Source organism: Phoca vitulina, unplaced genomic scaffold, assembly GCF_004348235.1.
Source record: "Phoca vitulina isolate PV1807 unplaced genomic scaffold, GSC_HSeal_1.0 scaffold10, whole genome shotgun sequence".
Classification (NCBI taxonomy): domain Eukaryota; kingdom Metazoa; phylum Chordata; class Mammalia; order Carnivora; family Phocidae; genus Phoca; species Phoca vitulina.
Genome location: NW_022589713.1, coordinates 28096708 through 28110510, shown reverse-complemented (window position 1 = coordinate 28110510; position 13803 = coordinate 28096708). Strand labels below are relative to the sequence as shown.

Genomic DNA, 13803 nt, shown 5'->3' with positions numbered 1-13803 from the left:
CAAATGTGTATGTTTCAGAACTCTGTTTTGTTTTCTCTGTATTGGTAATAATATAGTATCTGAAAAAGGAAGCTGTCAGTTTGTGCAAATTCTTAAAGCCTTATCTTTATTTTTAGTTGATTCATTGACTCAGGTTACTACTTGTAATTTTTTGCTCATGAAATATATACATCAGGATTATGAGCTGTATTTTAAAAATAATCACAGTCAAAGTGATTCACATATATTTTGTTTACTTCAGATACAAATTTTTTTTTCTATATTGGTAGAAAGGTCTGCTATTAACTTGTGTTTTGGGAATTAAAAAAAAATGATTCCTTAAAGTGGTTATTTCTTTAGTGCACAAAGCTTGACTTTATGGAGTGTGTTTATGGTTTTTGTGCATCTTTACTTCCTTCTACATCATACAAATGCCATTGTTGTTTTCAATGAAAATAGTATAATTTGGGGGCACCTGGTGGCTCAGTCAGTTAAGTGTCTGCCTTCGGCTCAAGTCATGAACTTAGGGTCCTGGGATTGAGCCCCGCCTCTGGCTCCTTGCTCAGTAGGGAGCCTGCTTCTCCCTCTGCCTGCCACTCCCCCTGCTTGTGTGCTCTCTTGGGTGCTTGCGCTCACGCTCTCTCACTCTCTCTCCTTCTCTCAAATAAATAAAATGTTTAAAAAGAGTATAACTTGCCCTACAACTTATTTTTGTGATTTTACTTTTTATTTTTGTGTGTTTATTGAAAAGGTCTCAAAAAGACTGTTCAAGGTTTTAATATGAAAAAAATTGTTAGTATCTCATTTTAGTTTCAGCATCTTAAAAATTTCAGTGGTAAGAATACTACATCTCCTAGTGATTTTTTTTTTAAATGTAGTATCTATAAGAAGCACTAATAATTAAATAAGTCAAATTTTTTCACAAGCTTTTCTGTAAGTGGGTATTTTAAAAATAAATATATTTTATTTATAAGTATATAAAATAATTTCACCAAAATTTTCTGATTTATGTGCTTATTTTAGAACACAATTGTTTTTTTTTTTTAAGTATGTATTTTTTCTGGTCTAGTTCATTAAATACTGAGGTTCTATTTTTTTTATTTTAACTGGTTAAAAAACATTTTAAATTAATTTTATCCTTTACTGTTTGCAGGAATGAGTAGTTACCTTTACTGAAAAGGCTTTTCGTTTATATCCTAGCCTAACATTTCTATGACATACAAAGTTATTAGGAATGAATTGATGTTTAAAAGTGCCATTAATTCATTTACCCCAAATGTTCATTAACAATGTAAATGTATGCTGATGTTCTATGAGACAAGGAAGTGACTAATGACTCTTCCAACTAACAACACTTAAAATGAATAGAAACTTTAGATAGCTAATCTTGAAGTAATCAAGACCCTCATTCAGCTTGGCATCTCTGTATGCTCTAAAACAGCTGTCAACTGTTAAAAATATATACAAAACACACATACGCACACGCACATGCAGAAAGAATGATATGTAAATATCTAGTTCTTGAAAGCCATGAAGGTTACTAACCATAGCGGGTTTTGTGCATTGTATATGTAAATATTTTATATGAAGCATCTATTTCATCTTCTTAGATTTCCTTTTAGCAGAAAAACATGTGTTGCATTTTAATAGGGTTGTCATATTTATTTGAAGAATCATCACCTTTCTAGTGTGTTTGTTTATTTTAATATATGTATTTCATGGGGCTCTCCACGTATTTGAAGCCTTTTACACATTTTTCCCACCAGGGAATTTATGGCAAATGGATACCTCATTTTGTAAGTAGTCAAACACTGGACTTAATCAGTGGTTTCTCTATGTAGAAGTTACGTTTTTATGGTTTTGTTATTAATTCTTGTTAAAGATTCCATAAATAAATAAGTCTTCAATTTCTCAAAACTGAATTTTAACATTAATAAAGAAACAGTACATTATTGAGTTAAATGATTCTGAGTATTCTGGAAAGCATTAGAAAAATAGCCACATCATAGGAATAATAAAGAGAAAGCTGCTTCTTATTGGTTTATTTTCATGGATGGTGGCGGAAGGTCCGTAAGAACAGAAAAAAGAACTGTTTGAATATATACATGCAGAATTTTCCATGTGAATCAGACTTTTAACTGCTTGAATTTCTTTTTGAAATGGAGAATAGCATAGAAATTATGACATATTTCTCTGTGTCCTATTTGGTCGCATACATAGTTTACTACTTTAAATTCCAAGATCTTTGATCAAGGGTTATCAATTAGAAATTGTCAAGTTACCTGTAATTCAGTTGAAACCATAAAAAAACCCCAAAATGTTTGTTCAACTATTCATGATTATTCATTTGGAGGAAAAGAACATTTTCCTCTATTAAGTCTCTTTTGAGAATAGCACTTTGTTACATATTGCTAGAGTTTTTAGCTTCAATTTTATATGCCGTCTTACTTACAGCTTTTATAGTATTCAGATAATTACTTAATGTAATGCTTTTTATATAATATCTGTTTCAAAGCTTTCTTTCAATCTTCAGGGATAAAATATTTAGTAACCTACTTAAAAAAAATCCAAGACATTCAGAATATCCTGCCTACTCCATTTTTGACTCTTGTAATTTTGTTTTTGTCCCCAATCTTCCTTTCTTTTTGTTGTAATATCATAGAGTTTTAGAACTAGAAGGGCGTGCCTGGCTTTATTGCTGAACAAATTGGTATTAATTAAAATAGTTCACTGAAGTTGATATAATAAAATGGTGCTCTCCTATTATGATCTTTAATATTGTTTTCCATATAGCAGAATTATATTTAGATTTGAGTAAAAGATGAATTTGTTTTGGAAAGATATCTGACAAAAGTATAGGATGCTGTCTAAGTCATCTTACTTTAAACCCTGCCTTTGCTCTAATTATAATTAGAGGGAATCATCATAAGGAGGAAAAAAAAATCTTCCTTTCCTGGCTTAAAACTTTTCAGTGGTTTTCCATTGTGCTGATAGTAAAATCCAAACTCTTGAGCATGATGTTCACAGCTGTCTTGCCTGTCTAGCCATGGTCAGATGTGCTAAGCCAGTTCTAAACTCTGGACCTTCCCAAAGGCCATTGTTCTGTGACATTATTCTTGATTCCTTCACAGTACTCATTCTTAAATGTAATTCTGCATTTATTTGTTTCATTGTTTGTCTCCTTGTCTAAGGTGTAAGCATTATGAGGGCAGAAACTATTGGTGTATCTGTTGGCGCACAGACACCATTGAATTAATAACAGATGAATGAATTGTATTTTACCAGTTTGAATTCCTTCACTTATATTAATCAGTAATTACTTCATGTATCTTTTTTCCATCTACCTTTTTCCTTTCTGTCCTAAGTTGTAATGTATGAAACCTGTTTTATCCTCTGATTGTTTTAGTACTTTAATTTTTGTTCTTTCAGGGCTTCAAAAGTCAATATAATCTCCTCTCCTCTTTTGGTCTCATTGACCTCACCCTTCTTTGAAATCCCTCTTAAAATTCACTTTTTCCATGTTTTCTTTATTTTTGACCCAAATCAGAATTTCCCTAAGAACCAACAGAAGAGAATATTCTGGCAGATAAAGGTCAAGCTGTGATATCCTTATTAGCCCATAGCAAAAATTACTTAGCAAGGGAAAGCTAAGGAAATAAATGATTGCTTGTCCAAGATACTTATGGCCATAATATGGAAGCGTAGACTAAAGTATGCCTACATTTAATATACATGTTTCATATATGTAGCTCCTAGTGAAAAAATCTACAAAAATACATTCTTAATTTTTGATTTCTATAACTTAGTGCAATTTATAGAAATATTGTTTATTGTGCATATGAATGTTGCTGTTGTGCATATAGATTGTTGTGGAATCTTGTCATTCAATAAATATTTGAGTGCCTTCTGTGTACCGGGCATTGTTTGGAATATTTGGAGTGCTGGAAAGAAAGCATTGAAAAAGATAAACATAATTCTGAATGCCAGTTGTAATAGTTAATAGCCAGGATTTGGGGGACCTGAAAGAGAAAAGTAAATGGCCAGTTAAGACGGAGAATGGTTAAGTACTTTCATAAAGTAACTAGTAGTATGCTCAGGTAGTATGTTGTTGGGGAATTTAGCTTAAATTTGTGGTAGTGGTGTGTCAAGGAAGGTGTGATATCTGTTTAAGCCACAACCTGAAGGATGAATAGCTGTTAGCCAATGATTGAGTGAGTAAAGAGTATGTGCTATGAGCTTGCCCGCTGCCCTCTTCAGTGTGGTTGGAGGCTAGCATTCAAAGGAGGTATGGACACAAATGAGACTGAAGACCAGGGTCATGAAGCCACTTGATACTAAGAACAGTAGGTAGTCTAGTGAAGGAATCTTACTGCCAGAATTACATTTTAGAAAGATTATTATGGTTACAGTTAAGAAGCCATTGCAGTATTCTGGGTAAGAAATCATAGTGGCCTATACTAGGAAAGTATAGAAGCGGAAATGGAGAGAAGTAGAAACATTTAAGAGATATTTAGTAGGTAGAATTGACAGCACTTGATATTTGGATATAAGGAAGTGATAAGGGTGAGAAGTTTGAAGTGGCATTTAGTTTTCTGAGTTGACCAGTTAGGTCTGTGATAATGCCTGTATTGAGATAGGGAGCTCTGTAAGAAGGAACTTTTTGTGGTGCAGGTGGGACAGGGGGTGACAGAGAAGATTGTAACTTCAGTTTCAGATGTGAGTTAGAAATGCCTTATGACATTCAAATGAGAGCATTCTAAAGATTTTGATGTATGGGTCTAAAACCTAGTGTACAGGTTGGTGCTGGAGATAAAAATTTGTCAGCTTAAGTATGGTAGCAAAAACAATGTGAATGATTGTGATCACCCAATAACAGCACCTGGTGTGAGAAGAGGGCCTAGCAGCAGTCTTAAGGAAAGCCAATTTAAAGACCTTGTAGCAGGGACTCCTGGGTGGCTCAGTCAGTTAAGTGTCTGCCTTTGGCTCAGGTCGTGATCCCAGGGTCCTGGGATCGAGTCCCACGTTGGGCTCCTTGCTCAGCGTGGAGCTTGCTTCTCTCTCTGCCTGCTGCTCCCCTGCTTGTGCTCTCTCTCTTTGACAAATAAATACAATCTTTAAAAAAAAAATAAAGACCTTGTAGCAGAGGAGGATACTGTAAAGGGGACTAAGAGAGAGTGTCTAGAGAAGTAGAAGGAAAACTAGGAGTGTGGAGTCAAAGAACCCAAGATGTTAAGGAGAAGGTAAACAAAAGTGCCCAAGATTAGCTAAAGGTTTAAGCAAATAGAAGTCTGCACAGGATAGAGGCATTGTAACTATTGACAAACACAGTGCTTTTTGTTATCCAGGAATCCATAGTCTTGAGTAGTCTGTATTTCAAATAAACTAATGATGTACTCTGTACTAAACTGGCATGAGGAATAGAGTGAAAAGTTATGGTAGTATTTGAGAATTTTAAAATCAATGTAAGAAATGTCTAGGGGTCTTGGAAATTTGCAGTCTAGAGCCAAGATGGAGGGATTTGTAGACAAAGGGCCATTATTTTCATTGTAATACTAGGAGGGAAGGAGAAAAGAAGATATTTAGATATAGTAGGTTCATTAGTTCAAAAACAGAGTTCGATGAAATATCACTGATGTTTTAATCTCTGATAAGTTAAAGTGAGGTAATTTGCTGAAGATGAGCGATAAGAAGAAGCATTTGAAGATTTTGTGGAAAGTGACAAAAGTTTGGATGATTTGATAAAGAATATAAAACCGTGGGGGCCAAGTTGAGATAAGACATCATAATTTATAGGTATACAAGCTTGTAAATTTGCATGATTATGTCTAGTAGAATTCAGCACCTAGGATTTGGTCACACAGGAAAGCAGGCAGGGGTTTTGCCATGGGAGTATAAGAGGTACACTTAGGCAAGGAGGGTGATGGTGGAAGAATTCATTGATGGTCTGAGAATATAAGGAAATTTGCTACCATGGAAGTGGGTTCTAAGAGGGCAGAGAAAAATGTTTTGGAAGGGATGAAGGAGTCAGGGCAGATGAAGTTTATAGAGTAATGTGGTGATGGGAGTCATGAAGGGAATATGGGAGCAGCATATGAGTGTTTGGTATATACATTTATTTGATGGAACATTGTTAAATGGTAGCCAATAATCTAGCTCAATACCTTCATTAATTCTGTGTTAAGAATTTGGATCTACATTAATTTAGATAGGTTTTGGCTTGAAGTCTTTTTTTTTGTTTAATCTTAAAGGCTTAATTTTTTAGAGCAGTTTTAGGTGCACAGCAAAATTAAGCGGAAGGAGAGATTGCCCATATACCCCTGCTCCAACACATGTATAGCCTCCTCCATTACCTATACCCCCCGCCAGAGTGGTTCATTTATTACAACTGGTAATCTACATGACAAATCATAGTTACCCAAAATCCATAGTTTATATTAAGATTCACTCTTGATGTTACATATTACATGAGTTTAAACAAATGTATAAAGATATGCATCCATCATTATAGTATCATACAGAGCATTTTCACAGAATCGTCTATGCTGTGCCTCTTCATCCTTCCCCCAGCCTCTGGCAAACACTAATCTTTTTACTGTTTGCCTAGTTTTGCAAGAAGTATCTTTTTAATAAAAAATTCTTCATAGAGCCCAAGTGTCCATCAGTAGATGAATGGATAAAGGAGGTGTATGTGTGTGTATACACACACACACACACACACACACGGAATATTATTCAGCCATAAAAAAGAATGAAATCTTGCCATTTGCAACAACATGGAGAGAGCCTAGAGAGTATAATGCTAAGTGCAATAAGTCTGTCAGAGAAAGACAAATAGCATATGATCTCACCCATGTGTGGAATTTAAGAAACAAAATAAATGAGCAAAGAAAAAAAACAGACAAACCAAGAAACAGACTTGTTAACTATTGAGAACAAACTGATGGTTACCAGAGGGGAGGTGGGTGGGTGGATGGGTGAAATAGGTGATGGGGATTAAAGAGTACGCTCATGATGAAAAAAATAATAATAAAGCAATGTTTTTTAAATAAAGCAATGTTTTTTAAAAAAAATTCTTTGTAGATAACAAGGTAAAAGGCAGTTTAGCTAGGTGAAAACTGTAAGAAAGACTATAAAGCCATCAAGAAAAATGTTAGCTTTGTTGAAGGTAAAGATTGTTAAATAGGGTGACTTGGAAGTTCTTCAATGACAGTAACAAAGATAAAATGATGGTTTAAAAAATGTCTCCTTAAAAACAGATTTTGTTAAATGCTATGACAATAGGGAGAAGTGAATTTAGAGAGCAGTGACCATGCCACGCTCAGTCCTTCTACGTCACGATGTCCAAAAGAAAGTTGGAAATGAGAGACTTCAGTTTGAAAGACCATGAGTTAGAATCTGAGAGTCGTCCCTCAGAGATACCAGTTCAAAGTATGTGAGACAGATAAAAAATCCAAAGAAAGAGAGTGGAAAAAGAGCTGAGAATTATTGCTATGTAGGAATTCTCCATGGTTAGAAATTGGATAAAGGGAGTAGTATTTAAAAAATATTGGAGGGGATAGTTGAAATATATAGTTAAAAAAAAAAATATATATATATAGTTCTAACTGTATATATTTATTATATATATATAATATATATAAAGATACAGTTAAAAAATATAGTTAAAGTAGGGGATAGAGGAGTGCTAAAATTACAGAAACTACAGATACATGAGAACTTCCAGAAGGCCCAAAGTGGTCAGTGCTTCAAGGATTGCATAGGTTAAAGAGTATAAAAAGAGAAAATAAATGATTTGGTGATTGGAAGAGTATTGATGATCTGTAATTAGTAGTAAGCCAGTTTCAAGATACCAGTAAGTCATTTGAGTGGATGGGAGTGAACTGAAAATCTGATTCAGAATTAACCTAAAAAGACAGTGGTTAAATGTCAGTGACAAAATATTTGATTAGTGAGGAAGGTTCAGCTTACTCTTTAATACTAGATTTGGGTGTTTATATGTGAATTTTATGTGTTCATGCTCTCACAGTGAATTGAGATTTAGCAAGTTAGACATTTAATGTTAACAATGAAGCTCACTGTTGGTAAAATGTAGATCCTTGAAATAAAAGATAGGTCTTCTGGACTTTGATCTTTTTTTTTCTTTTTTTTTTTTACTTGAGTTGTCCATTCCTTATTAACTGCATCTGGTTTTTAGTTTTATTTCAAATTTTCTGTTGGTGTGCCAATTCCCTTTATTTGCCTGAAGAGATAGGCTCTTTAGAGAGGGTTATGTGAAGAGTCATTGAGTCACCTGTGGCTATACATGAATGTTAGTCATTTCCCAGGGCCCTAGGAAAAAAGGAGACCTCACTGCTGGCCCTGGTGGCAGACAGAAACTGTAGACCTGTCAAAGCTGTTACCACTACCCCCTTGGGCAAAGTTGGTCTGCAAAGGAATATCCATACCTTAGGATATTTTTCCTACCCTGCTCAGTCAGCCTTTATACCACTCTTGGATCACCACAAATGGGAGGTTGTGTGCTGGTGTTTTTGGTTGGCTAGGTCTAGGAATAACTAGAGCAGATACAGGTGATTTAGAGTAACAGTAGTATCTTAAAATCTTAGAAAAACAAAACCAGTTTGAGTTTTTTGCTTAGTTGTAGGATATGCTTTTTTTTGACAGAATACCACAAAAGTGATGTGTGGTGGGGCATGCATATTTTATGTCAAGGAACAAAACACTCATAATCACATTTAACCTTCCATTCAGCACACATCCATTGATGATTAGTACCTAAATCAGTAATTTTTTTATAAGGGTTACAAAATGATAATCTTCTATTTCTATCATTCCTTCCATATTTATTAGCTGGAATTCTTTTGTAAAGGGTTCCTTGATTTCCCTCCAGTATAGTTAATACAGAAAACAGTAAATACTGAATTCTTTCCTTTAAATTGCCAATTTTCACACTAAGGAATTAGTGCCCTAGGTTTTTCAGTGGTTTCCTGTGAGATGTTGGGTATTTTTCTTTTTATCATAATTATATATATGATATTTATGCATTAAATGTGTTCCAATCAATAAAAAAACAAAACCAAAAAACCCACAATTACGTGAAATGACCCACAGTGAATTTCTTAAGAAAGAATTATATTAGTTGCTTTTGCTAATTTATTAGTGGGGTCAAAAAAGACAGTAGAGCCAGAGTTTGGACTCTTTCAATAATGACATACCCAACTTTTAGTTCATAGGGCTTAGAAAAGTATTTCAAGAGTTACCACCTGGCATCTCATGCAGTTACAGCTCCTTTTTATTCACTTAATACTAAAACAGATGCCCCCTCCCCCATGGCTTAGTAGTGAAATGAATAATTAGTCCCTTACAAGTATAATTCTCCAGGTCCCTCATGCTACTTCTAACTCCTTTCATAACATTAACCAATTTTAAAAACTGTGTCTACCTAAACTAGTGTTTTTATTTATTTTTATTTTTTTAATTTAATTTTATTTTTTTATTTGACAGAGAGAGAGAGACAGCGAGAGAGGGAACACAAGCAGGGGGAGTGGGAGAGGGAGAAGCAGGCTTCCCGCTGAGCAGGGAGCCCGATGTGATGCGGGGCTCAATCCCAGGACCCCAGGATCATGACCTGAGCTGAAGGCAGACGCTCAACGACTGAGCCACCCAGGCGCCCCTAAACTAATGTTTTTAAAGATTACAGGCATTCTTACTTTGATCTTACCCAATCAGAGGGAAGAACTGAGTATCAGGGAAGATGAGATTGTAAGAAAATATTTAAACCTTACTCTGAGAGAATAACCAGGACCTCTTCAATCCCTCTTCTGTATTTCTCCTGCTCCTCCTCTAGGGGAAATTCCCAAAGACCTATTTTTCCTAACTTTAAATCTTAAAATCATTTCCCTAATTTGTTGTGCAGTCAGCTATGTAATAAAACAGCCAGGAATATTTTTCAGTAAAGCTGTTATATTTTGGTAAAAATTCTCTTTTTATGTAATCAGGGTGTAAAAATTTTAGTATGATTATACGTGGATATTTATAAGTTTTCTTGTAGACTTGAGTAAAGCACATCTTGTGTTTCACTTAAAACACACAATTTTAACGATTATTAAAGATCCAATGATCTTTTTAAATAGGACAGAGAATAGTCCATGTACTGCACTGAGTTTTAATCTGTATTACACTGGTGGATGTTGATGTCTACTTCAGCATATTTTAACCGTTTAGAAATTACATAAGTTATTTGTAGTAAAAAGGGATATCTGTTATGTTGTGGTAATTTTATTATGATTTTCCTTCATGTTTGTAAATGTAGGTTTTTCTGTGGTTCTCTGACATTATTCCGTTCTTAAAAGATCTCTTTACCAAAAGCTTTGAAAATGTACTTTACCCTATTGATATATTGTTAATCTGATCTCAAGTATTTTTTATTCTTAACTTGTGTTTTACAAGTATTAAAAATAAGTTAGTTTGGGGCACCTGGGTGGCTCAGTCATTAAGCGTCTGCCTTCGGCTCAGGTCATGATCCCAGGGTCCTGGCATCGAGCCCCACATTGGGCTCCCTGCTCAGCTAGGAGCCTGCTTCTCCTTCTCCCTCTGCCTGCCACTCCACCTGCTTGTGCTCTCTCTCTGTCTCTCTCTCAAATAAATAAATAAAATCTTTGAAGAAAAAAAAGTTAGCCATCGCTCTACTTTTGCTGTAAGGAAGGCTTGCTTGTTAATTAAATAGGTGTTCTGAAATATGAAATCATTTTCATGCAATGCTTGTACTTTACTCTGGAGTTTGACCATTTACTGCTCCTTGAATTTCCTGAGAAGGAATCCCAGATGATGAATATAGGAAAGCACAAGACAAGAAACATTATGTTAGCTTCAAGCTGTTTTATTTTTCAGATTTCAGGAAAATCTGAGTGTTTTAAATAGAAGAAATTAAGAAGCTAGTAAATCATAAAAATTGTAATATCACAAGTTACTTACTTTAAATGGTCATTTTCTTTTAATACATCTCCAGTATTAAAAATATAATTTACTTGAGTCTTTGGAAATGATTTTCTACCAGTTAGTAATTATTGTATTCCTATACATTATAGTGACTGTTTATCTTTCCAGAATGTACAAATACGTTTAGTTTTAGTCAGAAAAATCACCCACTGGCCTTGATTTATCAACAGATAAACAGTGAGAATTAACTTTTACTTACTCAAGTCACATATAAGGCAATGTGTGAGCAAAATAATTGTTTATATTATGGGAATATGTGTACTTTAATAATAATTCTCCTACTTTACCTTTTCTTCTTTCTTCTTCCAAATGTGGAGAGACTTAAATACAATTGACTTCCTAGCATTACCCTTTAGTGACAATTTTAATAGAATATAACTGATGTACACCAGTCTTAGAACGCTGCTATCAGTTTGAATCTTTAAGTTGGCTTGTGAATAGATCTGTTATTATTAAACGTAAGGCTTTCTTTTTTCTCTTTTTTTTAGTAAGCTCTATGCTCAACACGGGGCTCGAACTCACGACCCTGAGATCAAGCATTGCATGCTCTACTGACTGAGCCAGCCATGTGCCCCTGAACTTACAGGTTTTCAATCAGACATGTTGGCACAATGATTAAGAAATTTTAGTGATACTCAATAAATGAATAGAGATTTATAGAGGCACATACATTTTATTACACAGAGTAAGGGCAGCAGGCCACCAGACTGATGTTCATTTATTCATTCAAAATAGTTAGTGATCATCTAGTATCAGGGGATAGACTATTAAACAAGTAGACCCAAGTGCTTTCTCAATGGAATTCACATTTTAGCATGAGAGGGACAGTAAAAAATATTAAAAAGTACAGAAATAAGGAAAAATATATGAGAAAGTGATAAATACTAGGCAAAGCATGAAAATAGGATAATCTAATGAGGAATGACTGGGTGCCTACTTTAGATTTCCTCAGATCTCCCTAAGAAGATGATATATCAGCTAGATGTGAATGACAGATGAGGAGGAGCCAGGCATGCAAAGTTGGTGAGAGAGAGAAAGAGAGAGAGAGAAATAGCAACAGCAGTCACAAAAAAGGGAAGAGCTCATACAAAAGAAGATCCGATCCCAGGATAGGAATAGACCTGTCATATTGAAGGAACTGGAAAATGTCATTGTGTCTAGGGCACCATGGATATAGGAATGGCACAGGATGGGTCTTAATAGGCAGAGGCCAGATTATAATAAGGATTTTGTAATAAGCTGAGGAGTACAGATTTTATTCTAAAGACTGGGAGTTATTTAGTCAGTATTGTTATCACTGTTGAACAATTAAGTTTCTTCTCAAGAAATGAGGGCGATAATTTTTTTTTTAATATATATCCTTATGACTTGACCCTAGGCAATTTAGTAATGCCTGATTTACACAGAATTGTATTATTTTTAAGATATATTTTCATATTGCCGTTCTTTGTACCAATCTTTCCTCATTCTCAACATTTTAACTGTTTATAATGGTGAAGTAATTTCTGCTTAACCTAAGATAAAAGAACGCCTTAAAATTGACCATTTATCTAAAGCTCAGTTACTTCTATATGGTCTATTTTAGGTCATGCTATGGATATTAAAATAGTAATAGTAAATGTAGTCTAGTGTGACCTTTTCTGTTTGACCCATTGTGTGTGTGTGTGTGTGTGTGTGTGTGTGGCTTTGGGGGTGGGGGCATGTAATCATTATTTTCTCTTTGCTGATGTAATGGAAAATTTGCTCCTCTACGACTTATTAGAACAATGTATTTAATGCTCTTCAATTTAATTTGCTTGTATCACAATTAATACAATTAAGGTCACTTGAAATGAAACTATTAACAAATTGAGTAATTTACTTTAACAATGTCAATGTGTTCTCACAATTACATTTGCTTTAATTAGTGTACAAGCTATTATTTAATAGTATACTTCACATAGAAAAATGTAATAATGTATTCTTGGTACCTTAGAAAGAAAGAAACTTTTAATGGACTGAGTGATTTTGTGGAAGAGCTGCTAAATATAAAGTGATGGAAGAGAAAGTACAAAGCCAGAAAGCGAAGCTTACAAGAATGTAAATAAAAAATATCTTTTTGGTCACTTACCAATACATGTCCTATTTATCATTGTGTAAATAGTATTGGAAACTTTTAATGGTAGTTAGAGACAAGAACACAGATCCTGGAAAATTTTAAGTGTTCAGTTGTATCTGGTTTTTGCTTATCATAAAATTTTTGAAAATCGTGAAATGTGTCATTTCTAATTAATCACTATAATGGAGGGGGACAGAATGGTGTGGAATATAAAAAAGGTAGGAAGCAAAAAAGTTTTGATTCTCAAATCTGCTTTTAAAGACATTTTAATTCAAATATTTCTTACCTAAGAATTCACTTTATTAGTAGCTAATAAAAAAAAGCTCTTCTACTCAGCCTACTCTGTTTTGAGTTCAGAAGATCCAGGGATGAGAAATGGTTATATTTGTTTCTATATATGCAGAGTAAGGGGAAGCAGATGAATTGTCAACCAAGTCATAATAAGATCGGCTGTTCTCTGTAAACATGAGAGCAAGATTTACTATCATGTAATCAAGTGGTGATTTTATGTGGAAGGGATATAAACGCAATCCAGATAATTCAATACTCTAATTTTTAAAATTAGTTTGACAGTCTTTTTGCCTAGTTTGATTGATTCAAGTTTCTGTTGCTTTCATTTTCTTTCCCCTTTTCCCCTTTGGTTAATGACAAAAATTTGTAAAATTGCAAGTAAAGAAGGAAGCAGGCGTAAGAGTAATTAGGTAATAAATATTTAAATGTAAAATGCAAGA

General features: G+C 34.2%; 1 protein-coding gene across 7 annotated transcripts in view; it reads left to right on the top strand.

The window, feature by feature from the left end:
• The window catches only part of TBC1D5 (TBC1 domain family member 5), a 568425-nt gene that overhangs the window by 217555 nt on the left and 337067 nt on the right, over positions 1-13803 (top strand). The gene's annotated exons all lie outside the window — the stretch shown is intronic.